We start from the raw sequence: 27,175 nt of genomic DNA, 5'->3' as shown, positions 1-27,175 counted from the left end.
TAGGGGTTTTCTGCTTTTAGAGGGTTTTTTTGTCTTTGTCTTATTTGGACTGTGTAGGCCCGTGGAGAAGGTGAGGTGGGGGGACAATTTTACACCTGATGAAATTGAACATATAATGTTCGGACACTTGATCCAAGTCCAGATTAGAAAGGAGATGAATCAGGGCCAAACATCCAACCTTCAGACGCCTCATTCAAAACTCACTCAGGTGTTTTGCTACTATAGGGTTTTTAGACACACACACATATATCACAGAACTCCATGTTCTTAAAGAATTCCTTCCCAATTCAATCAAAATATTTAAATATATGAGAAGTAAGATTAAAATCAGTTGAATTCAGTGCTCTGAATAGTAGAATAATTTTGAAAATGAAATATTTACACTAATGGAAATTAGATCACCCTTCAAATTTTCTTCAAAAAATTACTATTCACATGAGATAAAATTCCTAGACCAGAAAAGGAGGCAATCTTCCTCTTTCTCTGGACCCCAGTCTCTACCCTTCCCTGGCCCATCCTGGCCCGCCCCCCCGGCACCCCACCCCCGGCCCCCCCAGCTCCCCGGAGGCAGCCACTGTCACTAGTTTTTTCTGTGAATTTCTAAAAAGAGTCATTAATTTATATATCTTAATACAGTATAGTATGAGTTTTTCAGAACATAGAACTTATATACTATACATAATGTAGTATACACATGCAAACTTATACCCTCCTTTAGACACACTGTGCTGCATCTTAATTTTTTTTCACTTAATGATGTATCTCGGGGAGTTTTTGGTGTTGGCACGTGAAGAGCGCCCCATCATTTCTAAGAGTTGCTAAGTTTCCCGCTGCATAGTTGCACATTTAATTCATTAAATAATTCAATAAATGGAATTTTTTTTTAGGTATCTTTGCCATTTAGAATTGGCATTAACAGCCCTTGCTCACTTCGCCTTTCCCAAAGGGGCCTAGTGACATTTTCAAAAAAGACGACTGGATTTTACCAGGTAGAAGAGGTCAGTAGAAGTTGACAGTGACCTGTCCCCATTTACCAAAAGCACTTCTCATTTTATAGCTTTTTTTTTTTTTTAAAGACTGTTTTGTTTTGAAAAGTAAGCAAAATATAGAACTGCCCCCAAGGAAATTTGATTGCAGCTCGAAGCCGTAGAGACTGGCTTCAGATCCCAGATACACTTAGAAAAACAGAGCACCTCGGGCTGCCAGCACCTGCACGCTCTCTGCCCCTTGTTGTCCTCCCTCTGGGCGGCAGAGGTTTCTGGAAAGTTGCCTCTGGCCTGGGTCAGATTGCTTACACACTGCCGGCTCCCAGGCCAGCATTCCCAACCTTAAGCCAAGGCACATTTATAGAACGCGTCCATGTGATGCTGGGAAGACAGACCGCAGGCGGAGGGCAGTGCTGAAGAGCCGTAACATCAGGAAGAGAGGGCCTCTCCCCCTCTCTGCCCCTCATGCTGAAAGGATACTGGGTAAGTAAGCCTCAGATTGATGGCTTTATTCCTTTGAGCAACATGTGCTTTAAACTGGTTTGGCTGCTGAGATTAGTGGGGTATATGCATTGCTTTCTTTCTTTTTTCCCTTATAAAGGGAAATTGAAGGCCCATCTGTGCTTATTTCTTCCCTTCTGATTGTCTCCAAAGTCACATAAACCGTATTTTTTTCTTTCCACTTAGTGATTTGTTGCTTTTGGTAGGACAAGTCCCCATTAACCTAGACCTTCGTCTCTTCCCTGGTAAAATAAGGTTTGGGCTAGGTGATTATTGAAATTTCTTCTGGCTTCTGTGATGATTCTGCCGACGGCAAACTGGATTTTCAAGTATTTATGAGCCTGTGGAATGATGATTTAAGAGAGCCCTGAGGGCCTGAGACACCAAGACTTTATGACAAAAAGTTATTTTAAAGCTGGCAACGCTGTTGATTTTGACGTGTTTGCACAGCGTCTCCCTAGACTCACACAAGTACCTTTTCAGACCTGCTTCTGACGTCATGGCTGCCAACTTGAGCTGCCACATGATCTCAACAAAAGTCAAGTGTTTCTGAGTTTGACTTGGTGTCAGCTATAACCCAGTCGTCAGATCACACTGAAGTAAGGCAGTGAACTTAGCCTCATGAGAGAATCTAGCAGCTCAGTTAAACACAGTGGAGTGTGGGAGTGTGTGTGTGTGTGTATGTGAGTGGGTGTGTTTTATTTCACAGCACGTTCCGTGCAGCAGAAATGCACAGACTGAAATTCTTCATCCCACTTACTCTTAAGTATAATCCAGTGTGTAATAGCTGAGTTTGTGTGGATGCAGGGGACAAAGCTCCTCCCAGTTTTAGCTGCTGCTCCCATACTGGGCCACCATCCTCTCCAGTGAAGACCAGTTGGCTCCCTGGGGGGTTTCCTGCTCTCAGGTCTAGCCGACCTTGCCCGGTTGCTTCTCTCTGCGTCCTCCTGCACAGATGCCGAAACCAGATGGGCCTTGTTGATGGCTGAGGTTCAGGGGAACCCTTACAATCCAGTTCTGCTGTGAGTGTCCACAGGTTTTTGCTTTTACCATCCAATTTGTTCTGTCTGTTTACAAGAGGGGATTTGGGAAGACCTAAAACTGCTGCCACCATCTTCCCAGAATTTCACTCGGCAGGCATTTAATTGCACTCAGGGAGACCAGCTCGCTTCTGCAAGAGCGCTAATGGGTAGTGATGAGGGTCTGGCCCAGGAGCCAAGGCAACAGGCAGGAAGGGGACAAGAAAAGAGACCTCAGGAAGGAAGACTTCAGAGGGCTTGGTGAGCGTGTACTGGAGAGACGAGAGGAATGAAGCAGAGGGGCAAATAAAAGATAATCATCAATTCATTCAGCAAACATTTAAGTGATCCCCACGTACCAGACCCCTGGAAACAGTGGAGGGAAGGAGGCAATAGTTTGCGCACCAGTCACATAATCCAGGCCCTTGTGGAGCCCCCAGGCTAGTGGGGAGACAGACTAACTAAGCAATCACCACACAGTGTAGAGTTACCGTGAGAGCCCCAGGGAACGTGGCTGAGAGAATGCGGGCCTCTCAGCGGAAGTGGGAAACTCAAGTGAGGGATTGGCTGGGAGATATCAAATGTGCATTTCTGGAGGTTGAGTGACTGTGCATCATCCAAGTGGAGATATCCGTCAGAGAGTTAAAAATGCGGTTGAGGTGGAAGGGATAGGTCAGGGCTGGCGTCTAGATCGGTAGCCTTCTCCATGGGCTCAGTAGAAGAAGCTAGGGGACCTGAGGAATCTTCTAGGAGAAACCAAGGCTGGAAGATCAAATCCTGAATCTCATTAGAAGGCTTTACAAAGAGGGGAAGAGGAGCACTGGAGAAGGAAAAAGAGAACAAGGTTTTGCAGCACCTTTCAGAAAAGTCCTACTTGGAGGGAGTTTGTGGAGGAGGGTGGGGTGACGGTGTCAGGTGCTATGGAAATGCTGGAAGACGAAGACTGAGAAGAGGCCAGAGTGTGAAGGTCATGGGCAACTTTTGAGTGTGGTTTTAATCCAGAAACATTTGGTTGCAAGAAACAGAAACTCATTTAAAAAGAGAAGGGGTGATTAGTTGAGAAGACACAGCTCGGGGTTGTGGCAACTCTTTTCAGACCTCCTTCTCAGTTACCACCTGCTTCATTCCAGTCTGAGGGTGGGCCAGTCTTGTGCTGGGCGCCCAGTCCCAGTCCTCACTCAGGTCAGCACGCACAGGCTCTGGGGGTCTCTGGCACTGAGCTAAGCTCTCCTTCTTCATCGCCTCCTGGCTTGTAGCCTCCTTCATTGTCTTCCAAGACCCCTATCAAATAGCAAGGGAGGATTCACTTTCTGTAGCCAGGCTGCTTATCTGTGCGAAGTTCTGGAATGCCTAAAACTGGTTGTGGCTCAGGGTTCCAGGTCACCAGGGGAACATCCAGACTCTACCAAGGTCCAACTCACCTCTGAATAGTTGCCTTTGGTGCTGATCAAATCCTGGGTTGCAAGGTTTAAACCATGAAATATTATTTCTTTCTGCTTGTGCTCCTTTGGTACGAAAGGACTGGGAAGGGTTTGGAGGTGGGTGAAGCGGGAGTGATCATTTCTAAGTAGGACCAGGTTTCTCATTTTGAAGGGACACAAATTTGTAGGTGACTCAATGAGTTTAAAAAACATGGCCCTGGGAATTCCCTGGCAGTCCAGTGCTTTCACTGCCAAGGACCTGGGTATTATGAATGCTCATTCAGTATGTGGTGGACAGAAAGAAGGATGAAAGAGTAGTTTTCACAGCAAAGGATAAAAGCAAGCCCTTGAAAGTCTCCTGCTTGAGTGTGTGATTTGGTGGGAGTAGAGAAGTGTAAGCTGGGTGACTGTGACAAGTGAAGGCAAGGATGTGGATTTAATAGGCCGGGGGTACGGGACGGCAGTGGGTAGCTGATAGGGAAGGGAGAGAGCCAGGACAAATGCCATTGATCAGATTGTGGAGTACTGGCCAGCAGAAAACCAAACTCACTGTGATGCTCACTCTGGTCCAACGCTCTGATTCCCAAGGAGATGACAAGCCTGGGTGAGATTTGTCCAGCTCAGCACAAGAGATCCCATCCCAACACCAAAGGCAGGGCATGGGGACCAAGACTCCACGTGGTGAGACAACAGAGGAGCAGCCAGACACCAACCAAGAAACTCACACAGAGAGACAATCTCTGTGGGCTTGGCTGCACCCTCTGACGGTCACTGAATAACCCATGACCCCTGTCCTAGGGTTCTTGATTCGGTTGTGTTCAGAAGAGGTGGAGATCCATGTGTTTTTACAGTCCTAGCCTGGCAGGCAAGTTTGTGTGTGTGTTTCAATTTTGGGCAATGCCTGCATATAGCAGGGGCAACTCAGGATAGCTGCCACTTTGCTAACGTTTCATAAATGTTAATGGAGATGTTTAAAATTGACACAGTGGAGTCACTGGTGTGAGTGGGTGCTCTGAGTTTGTGACCTAAAAAGGTGAATTTCTGCTCCACACTCAAGTCAGGGAACAGCTTGGCTGAACCCAGTGCCAGAAGTGGTGCCAAAGAATTATAAAGAGATTAAACCCAGCAACGCAAGCTAATGTTGTTCTAGCAAAGAGGGCTCACTTTCTGTAGCCAGGCTGCTTATCTGTGCGAAGTTCTGGAATGCCTAAAACTGGTTGTGGCTCAGGGTTCCAGGTCACCAGGGGAACATCCAGACTCTACCAAGGTCCAGCTCACCTCTGAATAGTTGCCTTTGGTGCTGATCAAATCCTGAGTTGCAAGATTTAAACCATGAAATATTATTTCTTTCTGCTTGTGCTCCTTTGGTACGAAAGGACTGGGAAGGGTTTGGAGGTGGGTGAAGCGGGAGTGATCATTTCTAAGTAGGACCAGGTTTCTCATTTTGAGGGGACACAATTTTGTAGGTGACTCAATGAATTTAGAAAACATGGCCCTGGGAATTCCCTGATGGTCCAGTGCTTTCACTGCCAAGGACCTGGGTTCAATCTCTGGCCAGGGATCTAAGATCACACAAGCTGAGGGGCATAGCCAAAACAAACAAAGAAACAAAAAAAAAACAAGAAAAAAAAAACAAGAAAAAACATGGCTCTGTATGCACTTTTGGTCACTCAAAATCCCATCCCTATGACTACACTTCTGCTGAAACATAGGTTCAAGTTAGGATCTGATGACGTTATTTCACATCTCGTATTTCATAGCAAACAGATGAGATAACAACTCTTGAATCCTGTCAGTCACAAGATCATCCTCTTCTGTGTTCCAGTTCTTTGAAGAACATTTGGTGAGGGTATTGTGTGCATCATCTGGCGGAAGCATCATGATTTGACATCTGTTGAGTGTACTTCCCTCTCCCCCAGCACCAGCCCCAGGCTGTCTAAGGCTGAGATGCTTTTGCAAATGCCTCATCCCTTGGTGGCTTGGGCCTTCCCGGGTGGTGCTAGTGGTAAAGAAGCCACCTGCCAGGGCAGGAAACATAAGAGACACGGGTTCAATCCCTGAGTCAGGAAGAGCCTCTGGAGAAGGGCATGGCGACCCACTCCAGTATTCTTACCTGGGAAATCCCGTGGACAGAAAAGCCTGGGGGCTACAGCCCATGGGATCGCAAAAAGCTGGACACAACTGAAGTGACTTAGCACACAGCACACAGCACTGGTGGCTCACTCGGCAAAGAATCCGCCTGCAGTGCAGGAGGCCACCTGCAGCGTAAGAGACCTGGGTTCGATCCCTGGGTCAGGAAGATCTCCTGGAGAAGGGTATGGCTACCCACTCCAGTGTTCTTGCCTGGGAAGTCCCATGGACAGAGGAGCCTGGAGGGCAATAGTCCACGGGGTTGCAAAGAGTCGGACACAACTTAGCAACCGAGCAACACCAACAACAAATTACGAGCAGGTCACCTTCATGCATGCTTGGAAAGGGATGATCTGCCTGTAGTCATCACCGTAGATGGGGCAAAAATTGACTCAGTTGGGGTTGTTGGAGAACTGGAGTCACGCATGAAAGAGGAAGAATTTCCTTCCCTCTCTCCCAATCTCCTTCCCTTTCTTCACTTTTTATTGTGGACTTTCCAAGCATGCACAAAGGTGAAGAGAATATTATAAGAACCCTCATATACTCATTACTAGTTTCAATGATTATCTACATCTGGACAATCTTATTTCATTTATTACTCTACTTGCCATTAATGTCTGTCCCAACTATGATATTGTTTTAAAATAAATCATTCCATCATTTAATCAGTAATATTAAGTTACATACCTCTAAAATATGAGGACTCCTTTTAATATGTGTATAACTGCCGGGCCAGCCGGAAGATTTCAGCGAGCAACATGACGCGTTCCTTTAGGCTAAGAAATAAAGAGACAGAACAGATGGGGTCGAGAGGATCGCTGCAGTCAACGATGATTCTTTATTTCTCAGGGTTACATATATACTAAACCAAGAAGAGAGGCATCCCAAAGAAAATTCTTCCCCATGTACATCATCTTTAAGATAACAATCACCAGAGCTCTCTCCTGGCGCCAAAGGCATCCTACTTATCTTAAGGGCAGTCGTGCAAAGCCATCTATCTGCACCTTGTGTGCATTCAAGGCTCACTAATGGTCTGTTAGGAGTTAACTTGGATAGTAAATTCCAGAGGGGTGGCGGGACAGAGAGCTATGTCTGCGAACAGACCCTTGATAATCAATCAAGGCAGCTCCCAGAGTCAGCTCTTTCAAGCCGCTCCCCGCATATAACGATAACATTATCATACCTAAAAATAAAAGATAATTCCTTGATATTAAAAATCCTGTTGGTATTCAAATATCACTGGTTATCTCATTTTTTAAGGCAGTTTATTTCAATCAGGGCTCAAACAAGAACCACAAATTTCCTTGGGTTGATATGTCTCTTAAGGTACTTTTCTATTTCACACCCCACTTCCGCCCAAGTTTCCATAATTCTCCTATATTCTCCATTATATATGTCCTCCAGAAACTTTCTGTCTTTCACCATTACAGTTAACTTTTTGGTCCTCTTTGTAAGAGTTAAGTTCTTGTCTGCTACTTCCACCTTTAGGACATCTGTATGTCTGTTTTTACTGATCATTCTCCCTCTTGATTATAGGTTCTGTTTTCCTACTTCCTCACATATCCAGCAGTCTGTTATTATGTACTGGATATCATAATATCTGTAGGTAATAGATTCTATTCTCTTCCTTTAAATAGTATTGCATTTTCCTCTACTGGCAGTTAAGTTACTGGAAGATTGCCTTGATCATGTGGTGGCTTAGTTTTAGACCTTGTTAAGGTAGGTCTATTTTGATTTAGCCCTTATTCCTAGGGGATAGTGTTTAGTCCTGAAATATGGTCTTTATTCATATGGTGTAGTTCTTCCAGGGTTTTAATGAGAAGTGCAAAGCATTTACCAAGACCCTCTAATTCCATGGGGGGCTTCCCTGATGGCTCAGACAGTAAAGAATCTGCTGGCAATGCGGGAGACTCGGCTTAGACCCCTGGGTCATGAAGAAACCCTGGAGAAGGGAATGGCTACCCACTCCAGTATTCTTGCCTGGAGAATTCCATGGACAGAGGAGTCTGGCAGGCTACAGTCCGTGGGGTCGAGAAGAGTTGAACATGACTGGGTGACTAACTACACTACACTTCTAATTCCATGGGACTTTGGATGGCAAACTACCCTCTCAACACTGGGCAGTTGCTAAAACGCCTCTCAGATCTTTCAGCTTCTAGCTGTTGCTTTTTCTTGAGCTCTTTGGAGCTCACCCTGAGGATGTGCATTCTAGGAATCGCTCAGAGACTTGAGGCGAATCTGTGTGCAGATTTTGGGGTTCTCCCTCTGCGGCTCCTTCCCTGAAGAGCTCCCCCCTCAATTCTATCATCTCTGGCAGACTCAAACTCTGTTTCTTTAACTTAGCAATGGTGAGGTTTTCTGCTTGAGTTTTGGTCCTCATTTATCAAATAGTAAAACTATTAGATTTCAAAGATAAAAGATAAAATTCTCATGACCTCCAGAGAGAAATATCAAATAACTTATAAAGCCAAAAGAAGTAGAGTGCTATCATATTATTAAAAATCAACACACAAAGCAAAGTAATCATGAAATAGCATTTTTAAAACCCCTCCAAAACCCGATGAACTAAAAGTGTGAATGAAGGAGTTTATCTTCAGTCAACCTGTTCTTCATATCTCAAGGCTAGAATAAAACAGGTTTCAGCATATAATAACTTACCAAATTCTGCTGCCTTGGGAATTGATTGTTCTGGGTAAATTTTCCCAGGTATTCAGTGATTCCTTTCAATGTGTAGATTCAGGTATTTTTCTATTTCAGGAATTTTTTTCTTGGATCAACGTTTTTAAATATCTGCTCTCCTCCATTGTTTTGTTTTTTTTGTTCAAAGACTTCAACAATAGGGATATTACTCTCTCTTTGTCTCCCATGTCCATATTTTCTCTCTGACCCTATTTGCTTCTTTCGTCTTTTTAAAAAATAGTTTTAATTATGGCTGATGCCACAACTAGAATTTTTTTTTTTTTATTTTATTTATTGTTTTTGGCCACGCTGGGTCTTCACTGCTGTGTGTGGGCTTTCTCTAGTTGCGGCGTGGCGGCTGCTCTCTCGGTGCAGCGTGGAGGCTTCTCACTGAGGTAGCTTCTCTTGTTGCAGAGCACGGGCTCTAGAGCATGGGCTCAGTAGTGGTGACTTGTGACTTGGTCGTGCCTTGGCATGTGGAATCTTCTTGGGCCAAGGATCGAACCATGTCCCCTGCATTGGCAGGCAGATTCTTAACCACGAGATCACCAGGGAAGTCTTATTTGCTTCTTTCTTGTGTCATTTCTCCTTCTCTTCATCACCTGGTTCTCTTCAAAACCAGGTTCCTGGTTTTCTTCAGTGCCCCTTTTTAGCTTTTTATTCGAATCTATTCTTTCTTGGGTGCCTTGTGATTTATTTCTTTCTGAGGTAATCCAGCCGTTTTCTATTTCCTTCTTGAGTCCAGTCAACTGTCTTTACATTTCTCCCTGATTTTTGTTTACTGAATTTTTGAGTTTTCGATTTGAAGTGTTTTACATATGCTTGACAGCATGTTAAAAAGCAGAGACATTACTTTGCCAACAAAGGTCTATCTAGTTAAAGCTATGATTTTTCCAGTAGTCATGTTTGGATGTGAGAGTTGGACTATAAAGAAACCTGAGTGCTGAAGAATTGATGCTTTTGAACTGTGGTGTTGAAGAAGACTCTTGAGAGTTCCTTAGACTGCAAGGAGATCAAAACAGTCCATCCTAAAGGAAATCAGTCCTGAATATTCTTTGGAAGGACTGATGCTGAAGCTGAAACTCCAATACTCTGGCCATCTGATGCGAAGAACCGACTCATTGGAAAAGACCCTGATGCTGGGAAAGATGGAAGGCGGGAGGAGAAGGGGACGACAGAGGAGGAGATGGTTGGATGGCATCACGGACTCGATGGACATGAGTTTGAGGAAGCTCTAGGAGTTGGTGATGGACAGGGAAGCCTGGCGTGCTGTAGTCCATGAGGTCGCAGAGTCGGACAAGACTGAGTGACTGAACTGAACTGACGTATGCTCGAATGCTTGTTTAAGAACATTTAATTCTGTTTGGTGGTGGTGTTGTTCAGTCGCTAAGTTGTGTCCAACTTTTTGTGACCCCATGGACCCCAGCACACCAGGCTATTCTGTCCTCCACTATCTCCCAGAGTTTGCACAAATTCATGTGCATTGAATAGGTGATACTATCCAACCATCTCATTTTCTGCAATTGTCTTCTCCTTTTGCCTTCAATCATTCCCAGCATCAGGGTCTTTTCTAACGAGTTGGCTCTTCATCAGGTGGCCAAAGGATTGGAGCTTCAGCATCAGTCCTTCCAATGAATATTCAGGGTTGGTGGATTGACTTACAGTTTTCTTCTACTTCCTAGCTGTTTTGAGGGTGGGGGAAAAACTTTCCCCAGGTGCTATATATGAAATGCTGTCTCTTGATATTTCCTGTTTTGCAATAGTTCTGTATAATTTGTTGACATGCCTCTTTTGCATTTTTATAACATTGGGATGCTCCCCAGGATTGCTGGGTTAATACTGCCCTGTCCTGTCTGTACAGCTACCAAGTTTGGTGGCACAGGGTGGGGAAGCTTTCGTGGTTCTCTTTTTTCCTTGTTGGTCTCTAAATTTTCTCCTGCTCCTTCTTTTCCCCATTCAGCACACAGTTGCCATAGAGTGCTTCTCCTGTGGTTTTTGCTTTTTTTCCCTCCCCCAGAGCACTGCATTTCACATCATGTTTGTCTCTTTAAAGGCCCTGTGTTTTGAGGCCCTGCCCCCTTGAAGTCCAGGCTCTAACTTGCTCACACACTTTTTTTTTTTTTTTTGGTATTTTCTGACTTAGAGTGGACTTAATCATTCTGACAATAATTTTAAACCAACTTCATCTTCCTTCTGTCTTCACCGTTTTTCTGGTAGCAAAGAAAAAAAAATCATTCAAAGTCAATCTGTTTGAAAGAGAGGAAAATTTCATTCTGTTCAAATTGAGGATTATAATCCATGAGACAGCCTCCCAGAGAGCTCTGAGAACTGCTCTGAAGAGGTAAAAGAGGAGGCCAATATGTATGTGATTTTGCAGAAGAGGATACGTGCAATCAGGGACACACTTGAACAGAAGTTTGCTGCTAGCCACAGGAGCAGACATTCTAGTTAACAGTTTTAGTGCTTTTTTAATTAAGGGAAGGTGCAAGAATCCAGGTTCATAAAAATTTTCTCCTGAGGATATCTAATTATCTGAAGGCCTGTTTTGTCAGTTTTCCCAGAGAACAGAGTGCCTCATCCTGATCTTTGCCCTGAATTCCTTTCAAGGTGTATCGTGTGTAGGTCGGTGACTGCAGTGGCTAATGATTTGTGTCTGGCAGAACTGGGGTAGTGCTTATCTTTCAGAAGCATCTTAATTCCTCCCAAGGTCTGGGAGGCATTTCATGTTTAATTTGTCCCACTGCACTGGGAATTCTCACTCCTGTTTCAGGTGATGATTTTGTTGATAAGCCACTCAACGTGCTTTTCTGGACTAGCCCTGTTAACAGAAGTCAGAAGCCTCTGGGCCATCTGTCCTATTAGTCTGTTTTGTTCAGGAAATGGTTTCTTCTTGTTGACTCTTATCTAGAAGTTAGACTATTACCATCGTGGTCTTATAGGACTATATATTTGATCAATCATTTCAAGTATCTAATCATTGTTAATTTTATCTGAGGCTCAGTCACACATTTGATAATGCAAGAACCAAGAATCTAGAAAATAGACAGAATACAGGTAATGTACCTAGTACACTAATAAGTTCCTAAGTATTTGGGCTTTCCAGATAGTGCTAGTGGTAAGGAACCCACCTGCCAATGCAGGAGATGTAAGAGACACAGGTTCGATCCCTGGATTGGGAAGATCCTGTGGAGGAGGGCATGGCAACCCACGCCAGCATTCTTGCCTGAAGAATCCCATGGACAGAGGAGCCTGGTGGCTACAGTTCCTAAGATTCCAGAGTCGGACATGACTGTAGCGACTTAGCACACATATGCAAGTAGGGAGTTAAGCGAAGAACTTCCATTAGGAGCTACCCAGTATCTTCCCAGGTTATCTGACCTGTCTGTTCTGCACCAATCACTATCTTTAAGGGAAATGATATATCGACATTATACATAAAGTTCACCAAAGATGTCCACATGTATAAGGTAAGTGGTGGGTTATCATAACCCCTTACAAGACTGAGAAAGAAATATTTTATTCTAAGGAGTTACCTGACTTGTGCCAGAAGGAGAAAAATTGGTCTTTATGGTTGAATGGGTATTTCTGCCGCTGTTGGGGGGAAGTCTGTTGAGGTATAATGCAGATACATGATGCATCCCAGAGGGGAGGGAGGAAGCTCAAGTGGGCAGAGAAAATTTTTCTGTTTAAGTTTTTCTTATCTTGCCTTGAAGTGAATTTTTTTTGGCTACACCATGTGACATGCAGGATCTTTCCTGACCAGGACTCAAACCTGTGCCTGCTGCATTAGAAGTGCAGAATCTTAACCACTAGACCACCAGCAAAGTCCCTAAAGTGGGAATTTTTATTTCATCACTAGGGTGCTAGGTCGGTCTGTGCTTTCTACAAAGCTCCATGCTGGGGTGAACTTGGGAGCTGAGGAATTGTGCCCTGGGACTGTCTGACTTTTCTCTTTTTATTTACAGTTATTATGAAGAGTGGTTAAACTTCTCCTCCTTCATACTAAGGGCCTGGTTTTTGCTATAGTTCTTTTCTCTTTCTCATTGTTTTGTATCACTTGGGACGGAAATAGTGTGAGGCAGGTGGCTAGGATGCCTCTATTGTTTCAGCTGTCCCCAAAGCTAACTTAAAAACAGGAAAATAGGGGCTGGCCGTAGCTCAGTGGTTTCTTCGACTACAGAGTGATCAAATTACCCAATTACCCTCTCTGAGGCTGGTTTGAGACATGAGGGCACTCTCCAGTCCTTCAGGAAAAAAAAAAAAAGACAGGAAAATAGGATTAAGATATTCTTTTGTTCTTGCTGAAAAGAATGGTACTTAACAAAATCTTATTTATTAGGACCTTAAAAATTATATAAAAGCTATTTTTATCCTTATTTTTAAAAATCAATTAATTATTTTTCTGGCTGCACCAGTCTCAGTTGTGGCATGTAGGATCTAGTTCCCTGACCAGGGATTGAATCCAGCCCCCTACATTGGGAGCAAGGAGTCTTAGCCACTGGAATCATCAGAGAAGTCCCCTAATTTTTTAAAGATAAATTTACAATAAACTTATCTGAAGAGCAGAGGTTTTAGAAAGCTATTTTCTATTTTACAGAATGAAAGTTCCTGACGTTAGCCAAAACTCTCTCTAAAGCCTAACAATTACATTTGCAAAGTCTTACTAACTGTCATGTCACTATGTGTTAATCTCCCAGTCGTGTTCGACTCTTTGCGATCCCATGGACTGTAGCCCACCAGGCTCCTCTGTCCGTGGGATTTCCCCGGCAAGAATACTGCAGTGGGTTGCCACTCTCTTCTCTAGGGAATCTTCCCAATCCAGGGACTGAACCTGGGTCTGCTGCAGGGCAGGCAGACTCTTTACCATCTGAGAAGGCAAATATCTTCCATTTCTTAGTTTAGTTCTAACTCATGACTCATCCGTGTTAATATCTTTGGCTCTGATGTGATTGGCACCAGTACTGCATCTACACTCACGATCTCTGTCGTGTTGTTTACATTGAAACAGCCTTCCCAGCCCTCGTTCCAGCTTCCTTCCACTCTCCCCTTAGCCTACAGTTCCCAATTAGGTTGATACCATATTTAATTTCCAAAAATGACAGCACAGTTCAGCTTTTGGATTCAAAGTGATGTCTGAATTTTTGTGGGTTTCAACAGCTTGTTTTCATAAGAAATAGGTTTTGCTAGTATCCAGTCCACAGAGAAGGACTGTATGGAAATTGTGAGTAAGGGGAACCTTATATTTAAGTGTATCAGCAAAGATGTGTTTTGTCAGAAGAAAAAGAGACCCCTTACTGCAAATCAATACTCAGCTTCGTGTTTCTACTCTGGGCTAAGGCTCTATGAGTGGATTGTAACATGGGATGCTCAGAGCATCGTCCTCAGGGAACTATACGGCAATGACAGTCAGGATGCCACTAGTGGCCATCCGTCAAGGAGTTTCTCTTGTAAGCTATCATCTCACCGCTTGAGAGGGATTTGATCCATCCATCAATCCTCTTTTATATAGTATTCTTTGTGATGTTTTCAAGATGGCCAAGCAGAATTGTGTGCAGGCTGGTATGAAGGAATACTAAAAGGACCCCCCCCCCCAAACCAGTCAATCCTAAAGGAGATCAACCCTGAATATTCATCAGAAGGGCTGATGCTAAAGCTGAAACTCCAATACTTTGGCCACCTGATTCGAAGAACCGACTCATTGGAAAAGACCCTGATGCTGGGAAAGGCTGAGGGCAAGAGGAGAAGGGGATGACAGAGGATGAGAAGGTTGGATGGCATCACTAACTCAATGGACATGAGTTTGAGCAAGCTCCAGCAGAAAGTTAAGGACAGGGCTGCCTGGCATGCTGCAGTTTATGGAGTCACAAAGAGTTGGACATGACTTAGCGACCAAACAACAACAATGTAGTAAACCATCCCAAAACTTGGTGGTTGACAAAAATAACCACTCATTTAGCCTCTGATTCTGTGGATTGGCAATTTTGGCTGGTCTCAGCTACCATCCCTCATGTGTCTGTGGTCAGCTGTGGGCTGGCTAACTGACAGCTACCACTCATCAGTCATGAAGACAAGAGAACATGCTGATTGAATGCAGTCTCAGAACAAGGCAGATTTAGATTGGCGCTTGAGTAAAGGTCTATACAGATGTCTAAGATAATGGTCCATAAAGTCAGCTAGATTGGCCCTGTTGGTCCTCAGGCCTCAGCAGTGGCTATTGCCCAGCCCATGCCCAAGTTGTAGTCACAATTGCCCAGAGCCCTTAGTTCAGTTCTCATGGAATCTTCAGTGGAATCTAGACTGTGGAGCAATATAAGTAACTGTCCAGTGAACTAGTATACCTCTCTCCAGATAAGATGCCTCAGGATGGAGTGAGTTTCCCATCACTGCAGGTAATTAAGCAGGGATTCCATGATTATCCCTAGGTTCTAGTTTAGAGGTTCAAAATTTAGAAGGTATCATCACCATGAATACCTGGCCTCTGTCCCCAAAGAACCAGATTCCAGCTCATGAACTAGACCTTTCAAGACCTGTGTCAAATATCCTGGGATGTGACTGTCAATAGAGACCCCAGGTCTCCCCATTAAAAAGCAGCATAGGGCTCCAGAACTCTCCTGACACAAGAATCCTCCCCTCTCCACCCTAACTGCTTGTGCTGGCTCTGTCCTTTCCCCCATTTCTGATTCTGCCAACCTCATTGTGCCCCTAAGTCGATCCCCCACTCTCAAGTCTGTGGATTCAGCACCTTCCTGCCTGATCTAACCTAGGGCGGCATGTCTAGGCTAACCATCTCCCCACCACCACCTGCCTCACTCTATAACCTCCTCCACCACCCCAGGCAGAAAGAAGTTGTAAGGAAAGAGATGTGTGTTTTTAAACAGCTAAAATTTGGCAACCATTTAGTATGCACTGTAGCTGTTAAATACGATACTGTAGCCATGGGACAATATTTTTGATATGTTACTGTTAAATGGAAAAGAGTTTCAAAAAGAATACCAGCAGTATGTGTGATCCCTGACTTTTATTTTTGTGGATTTTATTTAAGTTTATAAATACATGCTCACCCAGAGGTCAGCTGGGGTCTCCCTGCTCTTTTTTAAATTCAAAATTGGAATAATTTACTTGGAGAGATTTAGAGAATAGGCATAGTTGTCAGTTGCCTGTGATGGTTAAGATGCGATTTGAAATGCAGAGAGTCTGATAAAATGACATGAGCAATGAACAAACATGAACACCTCTCTGGGTCCAGATGATTCCTCGATGGGGCATGGAGATCAGAGGCACAGAACTTAGTTATGGCATCCGCCATAATACCATAAACAACATGCAGCTTTGAGAAGTGCCGTAACATTCTTCACCTGCTCGTCTCCTGGAGGGTCTCCTGCAGAGGCACGGGTCAAGATGGCTCTCCACAGGGCCAGGGGCACTGGCACAGTAGTTCTGGGAGGTGCCCCTCAGTGAGAGCCCTTTTGGAGGTTGCCACCAGCCCTACCACAACGCCTGCAGGCCTCCCTGCCTTTCTAGACTCCAGTTCAAATCCGTGCCTATGAGATCTCCAAAGTCCACCCTCAGATTTCCGTGAATCCCCAGAAGTTTATGATACTCTCTGTCTCCTCTACTTCAGGCTCCTACTTTACACTGTCTTTGTTCCATATTGTACTGACTCAAATATGAATAAAACACAGCCCTTTCTTCAAGCTGCAAACGCCAATCCTAGCCAAAGACCATACAAAGCAAGACACAGTACTTGCAAAGCATTGCTGAACGTAGCATGAAAATTTGGGAGAGAGAAAAGGACTTTGTGATCTGTTCTGTTCAGTTGCTCAGTCATGTTTGAGACTCTTTGCAACCCCATGGACTGCAGCACGCCAGGTTTTCCTGTCCTTCACCATCTCCTGGAGCTTGCTCAAACTCATGTCCATTGAGTCAGTGATGCCATCCAACCATTTCACTCTCTGTCATCCCCTTTTCCTCTTCAATCTTTCCCAGCATCAGGGTCTTTTCCAATGAATCAGCTCTTTGCATCAGGTGGCCAAAGTATTGGAGCTTCAGCATCAGTCCTTCCAATGGATATTCAGGGTTGATTTTCTTTAGGATTGACTGCCTTGATCTCCTTGCTGTCCAAGGCACTCTCAAGAGTCTTCTCCAGCACAGGGTTCGAAGGCATCAATTCTTCGGTGCTCAGCCTTTTTTATTGTCCAGCTCTCACATCTGTGCATGAGACTTTGCGATATGATAACAGAAAGCAACTTTAAAATGATGTTAGACTTTCTTATTATTCAAGTTACCCTATTTCAGGGGAAGTTCCACTGCCGCTTTACCTTTTTCTCTGTCCCACACCAAAGCCCAGGTTCATCTCCTCCAGCCCCCATTTCCTTTCTCTGACCTTGTGACCTCTTCTCTGACCTTCCCTCTCAAGAAGCAAACCCCAAATACTGTCATTTTACATGGGAGCAAGGTAAATAACTCATTTTCCTGAGCTTCAGCTCCTGCCAGTATTTGCATCTACACAGATTAAATCAAGTTGTTCTGCTACAGGAAGACCATCCCTTCTCTGAAGGAATACTGAGCTTGACTTGAGAAGGAGCCCAGGCTGTCCCTCTGCAGGATGGAGGAGCGCTGGGATGCTCCACCAAGAGTGAGGCTCTTTACACCGGGGCCAGTTACCTAAACTCTCTGGCCTGATCCTCAGCATCTGTCAACAAAAGTCTTATATTAGGTCTCTGCTTCTCCACTCTAAGCCAATGGCCCTCTGCTGGGCAGGCAGGTTACAAGATTTTGATATCCTCAATTCTAGGTGTGACCAGGTGGGAACTGGGCAGTGGACAAGCCATCCAGGAGCCTTGTCCCCAATCAGGGGCTATATTCATGTGATTGTAATCTGTGTGCAGGGGATTCCCTGGGGCTCAGCAGTAAATAATTCACCCGCCAATGCAGGAGATGCGGGTTCGATCCCTGGATCGGAAAGGTCCTCTGGAGAAGGAAATGGCTACCCACTCCAGTATTCTTACCTGGGAAATCCCACGGACAGAGGAACCTGTTGGGCTGTAGTCCATGGGGGTCTACAAATGAGCCGGACACGACTTAGCGACTAAACAACAACAATAAATTCTATGTGCCATTATGTGAAGAGCTTGGGAGCTTTAGAGGCCAGGGCTGTAGTCCCTCCGAATTCTAATAGCTGGTAATAGAGATTGACATTTGGATGACAGAAAGCCCAGGTTGTAATTGGGTCCGAGTACGTTGTTGGTGATGGGGAATCCTAAATAACTCACTAAGGGCTTCCCTTCCTGGTGGCTCAGTTAGTAAAGAATCTACCTGCAATGCAAGAGATGTCCTGTAATGTAGGAGACCTGGGTTCAATCCCTGGGTTGAGAAGATTCCCTGGAGAAGGAAATGACAACCCATTCCAGTATCCTGGCTTGGGAAATCCCACGGACAGAGGAGCTGTGGTGGGCTACAGGCCATGGGGTTGCAAAGAGTCAGACACGACTTAGCACTAAGCCACCATTAAAGTTAGAACTGCCGATGGAGTAAACTTGCTTTACTTTTTCATTTAATTGGACCCATGGTTATTGGGTTTCAGGGCAGAGAGTCTGGAACCAGGAGAAAGAAGACTTGGGTTTGATCTCAGCTCTGCCATCATATCAGAGTCAAGTCAGAAGGCAGAATGTTCCAGTTATTTTAACAGCAAGAATTTAATATAAAGGATTGCTATCTAGGTAAATACAAAGGCAGACTCTAAGGGATGGTGGAAGGCAACCACTGCGGGAAGCAGGTGTCACACTTAGGGCTTAGGGAGCACAGAGAAGGGTTATGATTTAGGGGTGTGGAGGAGGGCCCCACAGAAGGTGACCTCAGACCTCTGTGGAGGGATTTCTAGTCAGTTGAGAGCTGGGAAAACTGGACTCCTCTGCTGCCCCGGGAGGGGACTGTGGCTCTGAGGGGGAGCGGTGAGCCTGGGGTGATGCTCCCAGAAGCGGGAGGCAGACAGGAAGTTGTGTGCCTTACTTCCGCCTCGCTCCTCTGGGCCCTGGCTTCCCCTGGCAGAGATTCTCAAGGAGCAGTTGGCAAAGCAGAAGTGGGGTTTTCAGAGTCTCCCAGCATCTGAATAGAGTGGATTTGGAGCTGAGAAACAAGAACTTAATAACTGGCCCAGCCGCTCACCAGCAGAGTCTTGTGTCTGATCTCCATGGTGTGAGAACAGGTGATTTCTAAGTTCCATGAGACTCGACTTTTCACATCAAAGTTTCCAGGTGGCTTCAGAGATGCGAGGGGCCGGGGGGGCGCTTCTCTGATAGCTCAGTTGGTAAAGAGTCCACCTGCAATGCAGGAGACCCCAGTTCGATTCCTGGGTTGGGAAGATTCCCCTGGAGAAGGGAATGGCTACCCACTCCAGTATTCTGGCCTGGAGAATTCCATGGACTGTATAGCCCATGGGGTCACAAAGAGTCAGACACAACTGAGCGACTTTGACTTTCAGAGATGGGAGAGAGAAGAAGACAAGAGGCCAAGGGAGGATATGAAGGAAGAGCTGTGATTTCACTCAAACAGCTGGGGCAGCCAGGTCCGCGGTGTTCGGGGAGGGCCTCTGCCAGGGCAGAAAGCAGGCAGTGCCTCTTAATAAATCCCCTTCCCAGGCTACGGGTATTTGTTTGTATTAAAACAGGAACATGATAACAGAGCTATAAGTAGCTCCATGCTCAGCTGTGAAGGTAGGGACTTAGAAGAACTGAATTCAGCCACTGGAGGAAGAGGCTGAGGTTACTGCCTGCCCGGAGTGAGGGCTGGGGCCATTTGTGGGAACAGCAGCTGGCTGAAGTCACTGGGTTTGCCAGGCAGCCAAAGGAGCTGCTGGGTCAGGTGACCCTGCGCTCGCTGCCAGCGAGCAAGCATTCCCTCCCAGTCAGCGCCCCCACATCCTGGGCTGACGCAGGGCCCGAGTGGCCGGAGGCCACTGTGCACAGAGCAGTGCCACGCAGGAAAGGTGGGTCTATGTGATCTTGGAGGCTGGTCTGGAGACCACTCCGGAGCCTGCAGAGGCCTTGCCAGGGCAGCCTGCCTCTTGGAAGCAAGCCTGGTCTGAGTCCAGTTCTAGTTCCAACCCTTGTTTGCTGTGAGAGGACAGGCAGATCATTTCCACCCCCTAGGCCTCCACTTCCTCATCTGTGTTGGAGAAGGTGATCTCCAAGGTCAACAGTCGAGACGATTCAATGCTGAAGAAGAATCAAAGTGTGTTAAGCCTGATAAAATACATACATTTCCCCCCATATACAAAAAGAGAGTTTTTAAAATAAATAATTAAAAGCCCTGCACAGAAAACTCAATGAGATTGATGAATCAACACATCCCAGTAGCTTGTTCACAGAACAGTGGGAGTTTGGCGGCGAAACCTCTCTGAGTCCAGGCATTATCATCCATGAAACCAGGCCTGCATGATCTCAACTTCGTTTCTCCAACTCCTTGTGCCTCCCACCCTGTACACAGCAGATAAAGTGGGGGACCAGCCCAGACAGCACAATTTGGGTTCTGAGCCGCGTCCTCCACCCACATGCTGCTCTGCACAGTTTAGCTGCCGTGCTGGTTCTCCTGGCTTTATCCCCTCCTCTGTCGGACTTGACTCCAAGTCCCATTTCCCCGGTGATGCTCTTGGCTTCTCTCAGCAATGCTTCTGGCTACCCACCCCCACTAGGCTGCCCGAGCCATGATTGTTCATCACCAGCCCAAACCTTACCTTCTACCCTCCTCCAGATTAGTGAGTGGAATTCATAAGCTGAGGCCTTCCCAAGAAGCTTCAGTGGACAACAGCTAGAAACTCCATGTGCTACTACAGAAATAAATGAGTGAGCGATAAAGGCAATCAGTTACCTTTGGACTCTAGGTGAAAATCTTCCAGGATGACAGCATTACACTGTTCATTGAATACTGGGGTTGGGGCCAACCAGACTCATCCTTCCTCTTACTCTCTCCTGGACTTCAACTGTTTATCCATACAAAAAGAACATACCTGCCTCATATTAATTGTTTCGCTGTAAGTGCAGGGGAACATAAGCACCTCAGTGCTTAGCATGTAGAAAGAGCTCAGTATTTATTAAATAGATGAGTAACTGAGTGAATGAACCGAAGACGGTCCTGGTTTGGGACTTTCCTGTGGTCCAGTGTTTGGGACTGTGTTCCCAAGGCAGGGGTTTGATCCCTGGTCAGGAAACTAGATCCCTCATGCCACAACTAAGACCAGACGCAGCCAAATAAATCTTTTTAAAAAAGGAAAAAAAGGCTGTCCTGGTTTATATTTGCAGCTGTGATGATGTGACACCAGCCAATACACCAGTTTAAAAATAAAAATTCTTACAAACAACTATCTTTTAAAACAAAGTTTATATTAGAATCGACAGGAGACTAGGTGGGTAGAAGAAACCTTTGTGAATTCAGTCTTGCTTGTGACGAGCTGCCTTGAAACAATTAGAATCTTAAATCGTGGATCATTTTTGAACAACTGCAGTTTCATTCACCCAGGGACATAGAGTAACTCTAGTTAAATTACCATTGGGCACCTAGTGATGATCATATAGAGGGACAGAATTGGAGCGATGTGTCACTTGCCCAGTAAATATTTCAATGTCAATTGCCTTGTCAGTGTTCTTGGAACCATGTACTTCTTATTGGCCTATGTTATACATAGTCTTCACCAACATCTGTCTCTTAATGCACGAGTCAGTTTAGCTGATAAACCTATTTCTAGTTAGTAACACCTGAATTCGTGATTTTTCTGAAGGGATAAAAAAGAAGGCAGCATAAGCTTTGTTTTGCTGTGGGATTTGCCTGTTGGGGGCTCCAAAGAGACCCACTGCCAGGAATAATATAATAGCCAAAAATTTATCAAGTGCTTAATCTATCGCAAGAGCTTTATGGGACGTATCTCACCACAGTCACCATTTTAGAGATGGCAAAACTGAGCACAGAGAAATTAAATCATTTACATCAGGTAGGTGGTGGAGCTGGAGTTCCCAGGGCAGTGTTCTGGTCCTGGGGGCTGGTTCATAATCACAACCTTATCCTGCCTCCAAAGCAGGTTGTCCCAGAGACAGATGATGGAGCTCACATACATGAATCTTTTGCCATCTGTGGCAGGAAGCGGAGACTGGTCAATTGCTGAATGTCCAGCTTGGAAGAAAACAGCACAAAGAGGGAAGCTGATCAGCTATGAGCATGTGCAGACTGTGATAACACTGCTGCTGGGGTCCTGTCAGAGTACTGCCCTGAGGACAAGGGGTCACGGCTAAGGAGTGAAGGCACTCTGCATTCCATGGTGCCCCGCCTCTGGGTCCATCCCCTGTGTCTGGGAAATCTATCTTTTTAAGAGGCCAAGCACTAGTTCCTGGGATGGAAGCGGAAAAGTCTGTTTTCTCCTTCACTCTCTTCCCCAGTGGCAGTGACTCTGATGCCTGGTGGTGGTCAGGACAGCAGTGGTGAGACAGGTGTCAACAACGATGCTTAATGTCCGGTAGTTGTGGTCCAGGGGCTGGTGGTGGTCACAGAAACAGATGAGGCTGCAGAGTTGACCGAGGGAGAGGTTCCTGGAGGGGATTTGCACTGCTGAAGTGTACACAGCTGAAAATTGAATACCGAACATCCCCCACCTTCACGGTCTTTACGGGACTCTGCCATTTTGGTTGGCCATCCTCTCTCCGTCCTTCAGCCCTCTCCTTGGAAGTGAGCCCCCCATTCCCTCCTTCTCTTTGTCAGGGTTTTGCTACGTTTGCTCACCTGTTGAAGACTTGCTTGGGATATTTCTTCATTCCCAATGGGCTCATCTAAGATATTTTGCTTAAAAAGTTTCTCTTCCCTAGAAGAATTCTCTTTTGATTTTTTTGATGGGAGTGGGGGATGAGGGTAGGCCAATGTTCTTGTTTTTTATCCCTTGAAATCTCAAGTTTATGGAACTCTAGTATTAATAAACCCAAAAGCAATCATTTGCAAAATTTTCCCCAGTAGTAGATTTATTTTTTTTCAAGCAATATCTTATGCAGAATCTCAAGATATGAAACACATTCACTTTTAAAAATTGAGGTGAAATTCACATGACACAAAATTAACCATTTTATTTTTATTAGATATGGTTGATTCACAACGTTGTGTTAATTTAAGGTGTACAGTGAAGTGAGTTACCCATTCTTTTCAGATTCTGTTCCCATATAGGTTGTTACAGAATACTAAATAGAGTTCCCTGTGCTATACAGTAGTTCCTTATTAGTTATCTATTTTATATACAGTAGTGTGTATACATTAATCTGCACAGCATGTGGAATCTTAGTTCCCTGACCAGGGATCGAACCCTGCCCACCACCCCTGCAATGGAAGTACAGAATCTTAACCACTGGACCTCCAGGGAAGTCCCTATCTCTGTTTTATAAAAAGTTTCTTGGTATCATTTTTATTAGATTCCACATATAAGTGATATCATATGGATGTCTCTGTCTGTCTGACTTCACTTAGTATGAAAATCTCTAGGTCCGTCCATGTTGCTGCAAATGGATTAACCATTTTAAAGTGAGCAATTAAGTGGTATTTGACATCTTCACAATGTTGGTATCTGCTTCTCTGGATTTACGTATTCTGGATATTTCATGTCAATAAAATCATGTAATATGTGACCTTTTGTGTCTGGCTGCTTTCATTTAACATGGTACTTTCAAGGTTTGTCCAAGTTATAGCATGTGTCAGAATTTCATTCCTTTTTATGGCTGAATAAATATTCCACTGTATGAATGGATCTCAACTTGCTTATCCATTGCCTGTTGAAACATACACACTTCGGCTCTGTCTGAACCAGAAGTGGGGCCCTGAGATCCCCCTCCACATCCAACTTTCCCCTCCAAGGAGGTCCTGACACTCCTCTGAGCTTGGTGACACCTGGTCTCCAGGAGACCTTTGATGAAATGCTGACTTGTTTCCCTGGAGGAGTCACACAGTGGAGACACAAGTAAGGCTTTTCTGCAGAATGAATGAAAGTCTGCCACCACAAAAAATAATATGCATATATGTTAAAATTGGCTTCATTCATGCAAATAAGTGGCTGATTGTTAATCACTGGAATCTGAGGGAGGAAGGAAGCTGCCTGACACAAGGGTCTTCAGGGGTCCGCCCATCTCCAGCCCCACCTTCGGGCTGCAGAGCCTCCTCCATCTTGGGCGGACAGGTCTGCCTACCCGCAGCCTGGGCTTTTTACAACTTCACTTGTTGAAACTCAAGCCACGCCTGGGTAAGTACATTCTGCACGCATCACACTATAAACAGGTGCCAGACTGCTGGCGTCATCCTGTTTCCACAAGTTTTCTTTGTCTTTCCACGTTATTTACGGTGGAATTTTCCCAGGTGCAAACAGGAAGCCCTTGGAGCATTTTCTAGAAGGAAAGTTTTGTGCCCCTCTCTAAACCGTAAGGGCGCGAGTGACTCCTGGAGCCCCTGCTCCCCTAGGTGCGGCCAATCAGATCACAGGGGCCAGTGTTGGCTTGGATAAGCCTTTGCTGAAAAGAGCCCAGCTCATGTACAAACGGGGCAAATCCTCCGCGTGAAAAGCCAGCCTCAATGGGCTGGGAAATGCTGATGTCTGTGTATTCGCCGCATGACTCGCAGGCTCTGCCCAGGTATGGGGTGCAGCTGGTTTGTGTCAGCGTCGTGGGTGGAGACTGTTTGGGCTGCTTGCCCGACGGCTTGAGGTGGGTCAGCGCCTCTGCTTAGACCTCGCCCGCTTCTGAATGGAGGAAGAGAAAGTCCAGTAGCTGACACGCAGACTTTCCGTGGGCCTCGGCCTCCGAAGTCAACAGACTATCCCCGACCGTAAGTAGATGGCAGAGTGGTACCTCCCCCCCTAGTGTTGGGGAAGCCTAACGCGGGGCAGTTCTAGAGGTCACTGGGAGAGACTTCCAGACACAGTCAGGCTTCCTTCCAGGAGGTTTTGAAATTTACACCGAGCCAGAGGCAGTTTTAAAAGCTAGTTTAAAAAACCTAGTTCAACAGATAAGTGATGAGATCCTTACTGTATAGCACAGGGAACTCTACACAGTGCTCTGTGGTGACGTGCAGAGGAAGGAAATCTAAAAAAGAGGGGATAAATGAATACGTCGAGCTGATCCACTTTGCTGTAGGGTAGAAACTCACACAACATTGTAAAGCAATTGTACTCCAATAAAAATTTTAAAAAGTGAAACCTAATTTAGATGTTCTGATTCTTAAGGAAATTTATTGAATTTTATTTGGTGATTGAGTTTGAAAAATTAATATTGCATTGAATCATGTGTAATTCCAGCTGCGCAGTGGTTCAGCCTGACAGATACAAGGAAGTTACTTTAATGGAGAAGGGCACAGTGATTGTAACAGTCACCATTGTGTCCTAAGGAGGCATCATTTTGCAAATGAACAGAAAAAATAAACTGAAGTCATTGATTTTAAATAAATGAACATTTTACATTCTATAAGTGAGCATATGCTTCCTTTTTTTGGTCCATCTTATAAACAGCAAAAGGCAAAAAAGGATTGAGCAATTGCAACTTTTTGATTAAAGAGTTAGGAGGGAGAGAGTTGATCATTACAGTGATGCCACTCATAATTTTCTTTGTTGGGGGCATTTTATTTATTTAATTTTTAAAAAGCATTTTATGTTGGAGTATAACCAGTTAACAATGTTGTGATAGTTTCTGGTGGACAGTAAAGGGACTCAGCCTTGCCTATACATGTATCCATTCTCTTGGGGGCTTTTTAACTGGACTTGTTCAAAAATTTATATTTTATTTTCCTGGGACTGTTAATTACACATAGTATGTGGTAGCTACTCACTTAGTGTTGGTTGAGTGGCTAAGCAAATCAACGGACATGTTTTATTTTGAGTAAGTCCATCACTGAAGTTTTCTGAGGAAATGCCATGATGACAGTCATCCTGTCATGGAAGAAATCTTGAATCAGAAGGAAGGAGACTGGGGTCTGTTTCCAGCTTTGGCTTCTCCAGCTGGGTCTTTGGCGAATGCCTGGCCTTCTCTGCAGCCTGTTTTCCCACTCGATTAAATTGGTGATCTCTAAGGCTCCAGCTCAAAAAGTCTGTAATTTAATTTATTTATTTACTGAAGTATAGTTACTTTAATACAATGATATGGTGGGGCTTCCCTGGGCGGTCCAGTGATTGAGACTCGATGCTCCCAATGTTTGATCACTGGTTGAGGAAGTAGGATCCTGCATGCCACACGGTGCAGCCAAAAATAAAAACAAAATTGTTCTAAAAAGGCATTTATTTTATTAAAAAAATACAGTGTTGTGTTAGTTACTGCTGCATAGCCAAATGATTCAGTTATACACACACACACACACACACACATATATGTTATTGTTGTTTAGTCGCTAAATTGTGTCTACCCATCTCTTTTGTACCCCATGGACTGTAGTCTGCTAGGCTCTTCTGTCCATGGGATTTTCAAGGCAAGAATACTGGGATGGGTTGCCATTTTCTTCTCCAGGGGATCTTCCCAACCCAGGGATTGAACCCACATCACCTGCATTGGCAGGCAGATTTTTTACCACTGAGCCACCAGGGAAGCCAATACATACATATACACATTCTCTTTTAGAATATTATTTTCCATTACAATTTATCATAGGATATTGAATATAGGTCTCTGTGCTATATAGTAGGACCTTGTTGTTTATCTGTTCTATATATAAAAGCTTACCTGGTAGCCATATTGCTGCCAATGGCGTTATTTTACTCTTTTTTATGACTGAGTAGTATTCCAGTGTGTATCAAGTACCACATCTTCCTTATCCATTCATCTGTCAGTGGACACTTAGGTTGCTTCCTTCGCTTGGCTATTGTGAATAATGCTGCTATGAACATAGGGATGCATGTAATTGAAAAGTCTTTAATTTTAAAAGCTTTCTGTAACCTGGTTTCTCCACCTGGAAAAGTGAACAAATAGTCCCACTCCTGCTTCTGTTATGGGGTCTCAGAGCTGGAACTCTGTTGGGTGATGCCAGCAGACATCCTGGGTTTCTCCGTGGGCCGTGTGGGAAGCACCTTCATTACAATGATGATTAATAAGCAGTGTCATCAAGTGAGCCCGATGCAGTGACTCTGGGTGTCCGGGCAGCAAGCCGCCTTACATGATTATGTATTCACTGTCTGGCTACAACAACCCATTTCCCTCAGCAAGAAGACCGCGCTGCCTTCAGAGAAATATGTGCAGAAGTGAAACTGATTTGCCGAAACAAGTGTTTAGAGTAAAAAAATATCAATACCACATGTTCCCGAGGAGCAGTGGATTTCACGCCTGCTAATGTTAGACACCCAGCTCTGCTGTCCCCGACGGTGGGACCCCAGCCACGCTCTGGATTTCCAAACCAAACACAATTGGAAACAGAAAACGTTCTGACAGCGGCATGCCTCATGCTCTCC

General features: G+C 44.9%; 1 protein-coding gene across 14 annotated transcripts in view; it reads left to right on the top strand.

Annotated features, from left to right (window-relative positions):
• The first annotated feature begins 1,361 nt into the window (after positions 1–1,361).
• Positions 1,362–27,175, top strand: part of TACC2 (transforming acidic coiled-coil containing protein 2) — a 228,576-nt gene continuing 202,762 nt past the window's right edge. For 13 of the 14 annotated variants that reach the window (XM_043475242.1, XM_043475253.1, XM_043475252.1 and 10 more), the window contains exon 1: positions 1,362–1,469. The gene's annotated coding sequence lies outside the window, so the exon portion shown is untranslated. Of the gene's footprint in view, positions 1,470–24,556; positions 24,574–27,175 lie in introns of those variants that run through there. The other variant, XM_043475243.1, reaches the window with a different exon arrangement.

The sequence above is a fragment of the Cervus canadensis genome, chromosome 8, assembly GCF_019320065.1.
Source record: "Cervus canadensis isolate Bull #8, Minnesota chromosome 8, ASM1932006v1, whole genome shotgun sequence".
NCBI classification, from domain to species: domain Eukaryota; kingdom Metazoa; phylum Chordata; class Mammalia; order Artiodactyla; family Cervidae; genus Cervus; species Cervus canadensis.
Note: the sequence above shows the minus strand (reverse complement) of the source record. Positions and strands in the feature narration are given on the sequence as shown.